Raw genomic sequence first — 8,641 nt, 5'->3', positions numbered from 1 at the left:
TTGTGTTGTAACAGAGAAAAAAATCATACGCTTATTTTTACTACAAGTAAACGTGGATTACATATAAATCTGAAATTAACATTAATTGTAAATGATGGTTAACTACAATCACGCTGTCCATATATTATCTTATAATTTAGTCGGAGAGGGGAGGGTGTTAGTACAGACTCACACACACACACACCACACACATGTAGAGAGAGAGAGAGAGAGAGAGAGAGAGAGAGAGAATAACCGCCAATGTTATGCGACGTTTCGAAGGAGGAGGACGGCTTAGTTAAGATCTGATGTCACAGAATCTTGATTAGTAACGTGTAGTGTTTCTAATGCCTCTCGTTTCAAATACCAATTAAGCCACCTTTATCAGCTGAAGAAAAAGGAACTATTACGCACACATCCGAGAGTTTACTACAGCGTGGCAGAATGCTTCCATACGGTAAAGCTTAAATGCTAGGCTGCACTACTAGGTGAACTTAAATGGGAATTCTTGAAAGAAAGATGATGTAGTTGTAATGAAACACTGGGTAAATTTAGAAAACCTGTATGCCTATTTGAAGCAGATGAAATTTTAAATTTCATGTGTAAAAAAAAAAAGAAGAAAAAAAGCATTCACGCAAGAGGATCATACAAACGTATCGTCGTTTGACTGCCGCACGTGCAGAGCATAGAGAGGCGTTGAAATCCATCTGGAAGAATTGAAAGTACAAACTCCAGATAGAATCCTAATTCGATTTTACATAGGCCTATATAGTTCTTCGGACTTGGTCACGTACTTAGCTTGTATTTATCGCGAATCTCTCGCCCAGTGGGAAGTCCCAAGCAAATGGAAACAAGTGCAGGTGACTCCTGTACATTAGAATAGCAAAAAACGTATACCTAAAATTACAGACCGACATCCTTAACGTCCGTCTGCAGCAGAATTTTTGAGCATATTCCAAGTTCAAATACTACATAATTCCACGAAGGAGAAAAAAGCTTCCGTCTATAAATAAACACGGCTTTAGAAAGGATTTCTCTTGCGAAACTCAGCTTCCCCTCTGCTCAAACGATTTCCTGCGAACCTTGAAGAAGGACAAATGACAATTTCTGTATTCTTACATTTCCGGAAAGCGTTTGATTCAATGCCACACCGAAGACTGTTTATAAAAGTGAGCACATACAGAATAGGCTCCCAGTTGTAGGCCATTCCAGCGGCTTGAACACTTTTTAACTACATGAACTTCGGGTATTGTGGAACAATCGGCGTATATGGAATACCGCGTGATTTCTCATCGGTTCAGTAGTAGTGGTCCCAAGCAGGAGGCGCATGATCTACTTACAATGCTCCCACGATACTCTGTAACGAACCCAATTCGTCTTCAGACATCATGTGAGTTATGGTGTAGAAAAACTGTTTCGTAGTTTGACAAATTTTTTGGAGGAAAGTTTTAACAATGTGCAATAGTTACTAAGAATGTACACTAACGTTTAAAACTATCGAATTTATTTATTACGAGAGTAGTATTCCTTGAACATTTGGCTATGGATGCAGTTCCTTTTCTTGCTATGTTGTGAAGACCAAGATGGCATGTCGGGCAGTATGGAATACTTGATATTCCTTATAACAAACCTTGACGGTACAGGTGCCGAAATGAGATTAGATATATCACTTACGTAAATGGATGACTGCCAAACGAATCACCTGCACTGCATAAACAAATAATTGTTTGAAAACTTTGTTTTGAAGATAATGAATGTAACAGATTTATTATCAAATCAAATAATTTTTTTCCGGTACTGATAAGCAAATATTTTACGAATTTAAACGAAGAGCAATTTTACAATGTTGTATTTGATGTGTATAAAATATTATTTTTCCCAAATTTACATGATTAGATGCATTTTTACGACCCTATTCGATACTGTTACACATTAGCCGGCAAATCATCGTTGATAAAGAACGTCCGTCCTCAGAGACCAAAACAGGAAAAGTTAACGTAATATTGGTAAACTGCAGGAGTATCCAGGGCAAGGTTCCTGAATTAGTATCTCTTATTGAAGGAAATAGTGCGCATATAGTATTAGGAACGGAAAGTTGGTTAAAACCGGAAGTGAACAGTAACGAAATCCTAGACACAGAATGGAATATATACCGCAAGGATAGGATAAACGCCAATGGTGGAGGAGTATTTATAGCAGTAAAGAATTCAATAATATCCAGTGAAGTTATTAGCGAATGCGAATGTGAAATAATCTGGGTTAAGTTAAGTATCAAAGGTGGGTCAGATATGATATCGGATGCTTCTATAGACCACCTGCATCAGCAACCGTAGTAGTTGAGCGCCTCAGAGAGAACCTGCAGAACGTCGTGAAGAAGTTTCGTGATCATACTATTGTAATAGGGGGAGACTTCAATCTACCAGGTATAGAATGGGATAGTCACACAATCAGAACTGGAGCCAGGGACAGAGACTCTTGTGACATTATCCTGACTGCCTTGTCCGAGAATTACTTCGAGCAGATAGTTAGAGAACCAACTCGTGAAGCTAACGTTTTAGACCTCATAGCAACAAATAGACCGGAACTTTTCGACTCCGTGAATGTAGAAGAGGGTATCAGTGATCATAAGTCAGTGGTTGCATCAATGACTACAAGTGTAATAAGAAATGCCAAGAAAGGAAGGGAAATATATTTGCTTAACAAGAGTGATAGGGCACAAATCGCAGAATATCTGAGTGACCACCATCAAACGTTCATTTCTGAGGAAGAGGATGTGGAACAAAAATGGAAAAAATTCAGAAACATCGTCCAGTACGCCTTAGATAAGTTCGTACCGACTAAGGTCCAAAGCGAGGGGAAAGATCCACCGTGGTATAACAATCATGTACGAAAGGTACTACGGAAACAAAGAAAGCTTCATCATAGGTTTAAGAGTAGTCGAATCATAGCTGATAAGGAAAAGCTGAACGAAGCGAAAAAGAGCGTAAAGAGAGCAATGAGAGAAGCATTCAACGAATTCGAACATAAAACATTGGCAAACAATCTAAACAAGAACCCTAACAAGTTTTGGTCATATGTAAAATCGGTAAGCGGATCTAAATCCCCTATTCAGTCACTCGTTGACCACGATGGCACCGAAACAGAGGACGACCGAAGAAAGGCAGAAATACTGAATTCAGTGTTCCGAAACTGTTTCACTGCGGAAAATCGTAACACGGTCCCTGACTTCAGCCGTCGCACGGACGCCAAAATGGAAAATATTGAAATAAACGATATCGGAATTGAAAAACAACTGCTATCACTTAGTAGCGGAAAAGCATCCGGACCAGACGAGATACCCTTAAGATTCTACAGTGATTATGCTAAAGAACTTGCCCCCTTTCTATCAGCAATTTATCGTAGATCGCTGGAAGAACGTAAAGTACCTAGCGACTGGAAGAAAGCGCAGGTCGTTCCCATTTTCAAGAAGGGTCATAAATCAGATGCGAATAATTATAGGCCTATTTCGCTTACGTCAATCTGTTGTAGAATAATGGAACATGTTTTGTGTTCTCGTATTATGACGTTCTTAGATAATACAAATCTCCTTCATCATAACCAACATGGATTCCGCAAACAGAGATCATGTGAAACTCAGCTCGCCCTATTTGCCCAAGAAATTCACAGTGCCGTAGACACTGGCGAGCAGATTGATGCCGTATTCCTGGACTTCAGGAAGGCATTTGATACGGTTCCGCACTTACGTTTAGTGAAAAAAATACGAGCTTACGGAATATCGGACCAGGTTTGTGATTGGATTCAGGATTTCCTAGAAGAAAGAACACAACATGTCATTCTTAACGGTTCAAAATCTGCAGATGTAGAGGTAATTTCGGGAGTACCGCAGGGAAGCGTGATAGGACCTTTATTGTTTACAATATACATAAATGACTTAGTTGACAACATCGGTAGCTCCGTGAGGCTATTTGCAGATGACACGGTTGTCTACAAGAAAGTAGCAACATCAGAAGACTCGTACGTACTCCAGGAGAACCTGCAGAGGATTAATGCATGGTGCGACAGCTGGCAGCTTTCCCTAAACGTAGATAAATGTAATATAATGCGCATACATAGGGGCAGAAATCCATTCCAGTACGATTATGCCATAGGTGGTAAATCATTGGAAGCTGTAACGACCGTAAAATACTTAGGAGTTACTATCCGGAGCGATCTGAAGTGGAATGATCACATAAAACAAATAGTGGGAAAAGCAGGCGCCAGGTTGAGATTCATAGGAAGAATTCTAAGAAAATGTGACTCATCGACGAAAGAAGTAGCTTATAAACGCTTGTTCGTCCGATTCTTGAGTATTGCTCATCAGTATGGGACCCTTACCAGGTTGGATTAATAGAAGAGATAGACATGATCCAGCGAAAAGCAGCGCGATTCGTCATGGGGACATTTAGTCAGCGCGAGAGCGTTACGGAGATGCTGAACAAGCTCCAGTGGCGGACACTTCAAGAAAGGCGTTACGCAATACGGAGAGGTTTATTATCGAAATTACGAGAGAGCACATTCCGGGAAGAGATGGGCAACATATTACTACCGCCCACATATATCTCGCGTAATGATCACAACGAAAAGATCCGAGAAATTAGAGCAAATACGGAGACTTACAAGCAGTCGTTCTTCCCACGCACAATTCGTGAATGGAACAGGGAAGGGGGGATCAGATAGTGGTACAATAAGTACCCTCCGCCACACACCGTAAGGTGGCTCGCGGAGTATAGATGTAGATGTAGAAATACCGTTTTCTAAATTTTGTTCAGAGAAATGCAAATACTTGTTGCCAAAAAGTTGAAGTTCATGTAAAGTACACTACTTGCCATTAAAATTGCTACACCAAGAAGAAATGCAGAGGACAAACGGGTATTCATTGGACAAATACATTATACTAGCACTGACATGTGATTACATTTTCACGCAATTCGGGTGCATATTATAGAAGAACTAACATGGGATTACATTTTCACGCAATTTGGGTGCATAGATCCTGAGAAGTCAGTACCCAGAACAACCACCTCTGGCCGTAATAACGGCCTTGATACGCCTGGGCACTGAGTCAAACAGAGCTTGGATGGCGTGTACAGGTACAGCTGCCCATGCAGCTTCAACACTATACCACAGTTCATCAAGAGTAGTGACTGGCGTATTGCAACGAGCCAGTTGCTCGGCCACCATTGACCAAACGTTTTCAATTGTAGAGATATCTGGAGAATGTGCTGGCCAGGGCAGCAGTCGAACATTTTCTGTATCCAGAAAGGCACGTACAGGAGATGCAACATGCGGTCGTGCATTATCCTGCTGAAATGTAGGGTTTCGCAGGGATCGAATGAAGCGTAAAGCCACGGGTTGTAACTCATCTGAAATGTAACGTCCACTGTTCAAAGTGCCGTCAATGCGAACAAGAGGTGACCGAGGCGTGTAACCAATGGATCCCATACCATCACGCCGGGTGATACGCCAGTATGGCGATGACGAATACACGCTTCCAATGTGCGTTCACCGCGATGTCGCCAAACACGGATGGGACCATCATGATGCTAGAAACGGAACCTGGATTCATCCGAAAAAATGACGTTTTGCCATTCGTGCACCCAGGTTCGTCGTTGAGTACACCATCGCTGGCGCTCCTGTCTGTGATGCAGCGTCAAGGGTAACCGCAGCCATGGTCTCCGAGCTGATAGTCCATGCTGCTGCAGACGTCGTCGAACTGTTCGTGCAGATGGTTGTTGTCTTGCAAACGTCCCCATCTGTTGACTCAGGGATCGAGACGTGGCTGCACGATCCTTTACAGCCATGCGGATAAGATGCCTGTCATCTCGACTGCTAGTGATACGAGGCCGTTGGGATCTAGTACGGCGTTCCGTATTACCCTCCTGAACCCACCGATTCCATATTCTGCTAACAGTCCTTGGGTCTCGACCAACGCGAGCAGCAATGTCGCGATACGATAAACCGAAATCGCGATAGGCTACAATCTGACCTTTATCGAAGTCGGAAACGTGATGGTACGCATTTCTCCTCACTACACGAGACATCACAACAACTTTTCACCAGGCAACGCCGGTCAACTGCTGTTTGTGTATGAGAAATCGGTTGGAAACTTTCCTCGTGTCAGCACGTTGTAGGTGTCGCCACCGGCGCCAACCTTGTGTGAATGCTCTGAAAAGCTAATCATTTGCATATCACAGCATCCTCTTGCTGTCGGATAAATTTCGCGTCTGTATCACGTCTCATCTTCGTGGTGTAGCAATTTTGATGGCCAGTAGTGTATGTTTGAGAACTAAGAATGAGTTCAATTTGGAGATATAGCTTTAAAAGTAAAAGGTATTCCGTAATAACGGAACTTCGTCTATAAGTAATAGAACCCAGTACGTCGTCCTGGTTGGCTAGTCTTCATCGGAGACAGCCGCGCGGGATTAGCCGAGCGGTCTGAGGCGCTGAAGTCATGGACTGTGCGGCTGGCCCTGGCGGAGGTTCGAGTCCTCCCTCGGGCATGGGTGTGTGTGTTTGTCCTTAGGATAATTTAGGTTAAGTAGTGTGTAAGCTTAGGGACTGATGATCTTAGCAGTTAAGTCCCATAAGATTTCACACCCATTTTTTTTCTTCTTCGGAGACAGACGAATCGTCAGGAGTGCCCCAGGAAAATGCGATAGGACCACTCTTGTTGTCTGTGTATGATAAATGAACGATGTGATTGACGGGGTGCGCAGCAATTTGCGACTGTTCGCTGACGTCGCTGTAGTGAACTGAGAAGGAAAAGAGTCTTCGTAGAGTGACTGCAGGAGGACATAGGACGACTTGGACAGAATTTGTATTTAGTATGATGAATGATAGCTTACTCTACATGTGGAAAAAGTAAGTTAATGCAGGCGAATAGGAAAAACAAATCTATCATTTTTTAATACAGTGTTAGTTGTTTGTAGCTTGACGCAGTCACATCGATTAAATGCCAAAGCGTAGTGTTGCAAAGCGACATGAAGTGGAACGAGAACATAAGGTCGGTTTTAGGGAAGGCGAAGGGTCCACATGACGATCTCGTTTTATTGGAGGGATTGTATGAAAGTTTAGCACTTCTACGGGGTGAGTCAATAGGAACGGTACAGTTATGGAGAGGTGATACTATTAGCGATTCTGAACAAAATACTTCACGTGGACATACACCTATTCCGAATGGTTTCCGAGATAGAAGATATTTAATAAACATTGTTATTTATTTTCTTTTTATTCAGATGTTATCATTGCTTATAACGTACCGCAGTAGTTTATAGGAAGTTGAGACGAGCAATTTGATACAGGACACTTGTGGTCCATCAAGTCGGGACACTATCTCAAACTGGGTCCTACTACTTCAAACTGGCTTACAAAAATTACCTAACTACAGCGCATGAACGTCACGTGAATTTTTCAGTATTCTCGCGCCTCAAAATCTTAAACATGGCTGCAATTCAACAACTGTATAAATTTGAAGCCAACCATTTGAAAACCAAAGGCTTATTTAGCTTTTGACCTAGGTTTCGATATTCGTGAAAATATCTTCTTCAGAAGGCGTGAGCCTTGTTACATCACATGATGGTAAATTAGTCCGGAATCACGCGGCTAATACGGTCGCAGGTTCGAATCCTGCTTCGGGCATGGATATCCTTACGTTAGTTAGGTTTGGGTAGTTCTACGTCTAGGGTACTGAAGACCTCAGATGTTAAGTCCCATACTGATTAGAGCCATTTGAACCATTTGTGATGGTAAATTACATTAGCCGAAGCCGAGCGGTTCTTGTCATGCAAAAAATTCATACAAAAACCAGAAACAGTACATTTCACGGCTTAGGACAGCAGCCAGACTACATTCAGCGTACGTCAGAATAAATACTACATGTATTCGCCCATTGGCAAAGGCTCTTGTCTACAAAAATTGTAACAGGAGTCCAAAGAAAACAATATTTGTATAAAATAAGTATTAACCATGCCAGAGACAAAGGTCTTTGTCTCTAGCAGGTGAATACATATGTTATACAAATATTTTATTCTTTGGACTCCTGTTATATTTTTTTGTAGACAAGAACTTTTATCAGTGGACGAATACATTTATGCATTTATTCTGATGTACGCTGAATGTAATCTGATTACTGTCTTAAGCCGTGAAATGTACTGTTTCTGGTTTTTGTATGAATTTTATATATGACAAGAATCCCTCGGCTTCAGCTAATGGGCTCCTCCCACCGAAAGTTCGAGTCCTCCCTCGGGCTTTGGTGTGTGTGTTGCTCTCAGCATAAGTTAGTTTAAGTAATGTGTAAGTTTAGGGACCGATCACCACAGCAGTTTCATCCCTTAGAAATCCACAAACATTTTTCAGCTAATGTAATTTACCATCATGTTATGTAACAAGGCCCATTCCTTCTGAAGAAGATATTTGTACGAATATCGAAACCTAGGTCAAGGACTAAATAAACCTTCGGTTTGCAAATGGTTGGCTGATTTTTTTCAACCTAATCAAATTTTCGTGTCTTTTCGCGCAAATTGTTCGTCCTAGAGAAAAAAATGAATAGACCTTTCTGTACGAAAATTTGATGTCGTTAAATTCTGTATTGTACGTTTTCGCTGGAGGGTGCGGTTTTCGAGTT

The sequence above is a fragment of the Schistocerca americana genome, chromosome 6 (assembly GCF_021461395.2).
Source record: "Schistocerca americana isolate TAMUIC-IGC-003095 chromosome 6, iqSchAmer2.1, whole genome shotgun sequence".
NCBI lineage: Eukaryota > Metazoa > Arthropoda > Insecta > Orthoptera > Acrididae > Schistocerca > Schistocerca americana.
This window is presented reverse-complemented; position numbering follows the sequence as displayed.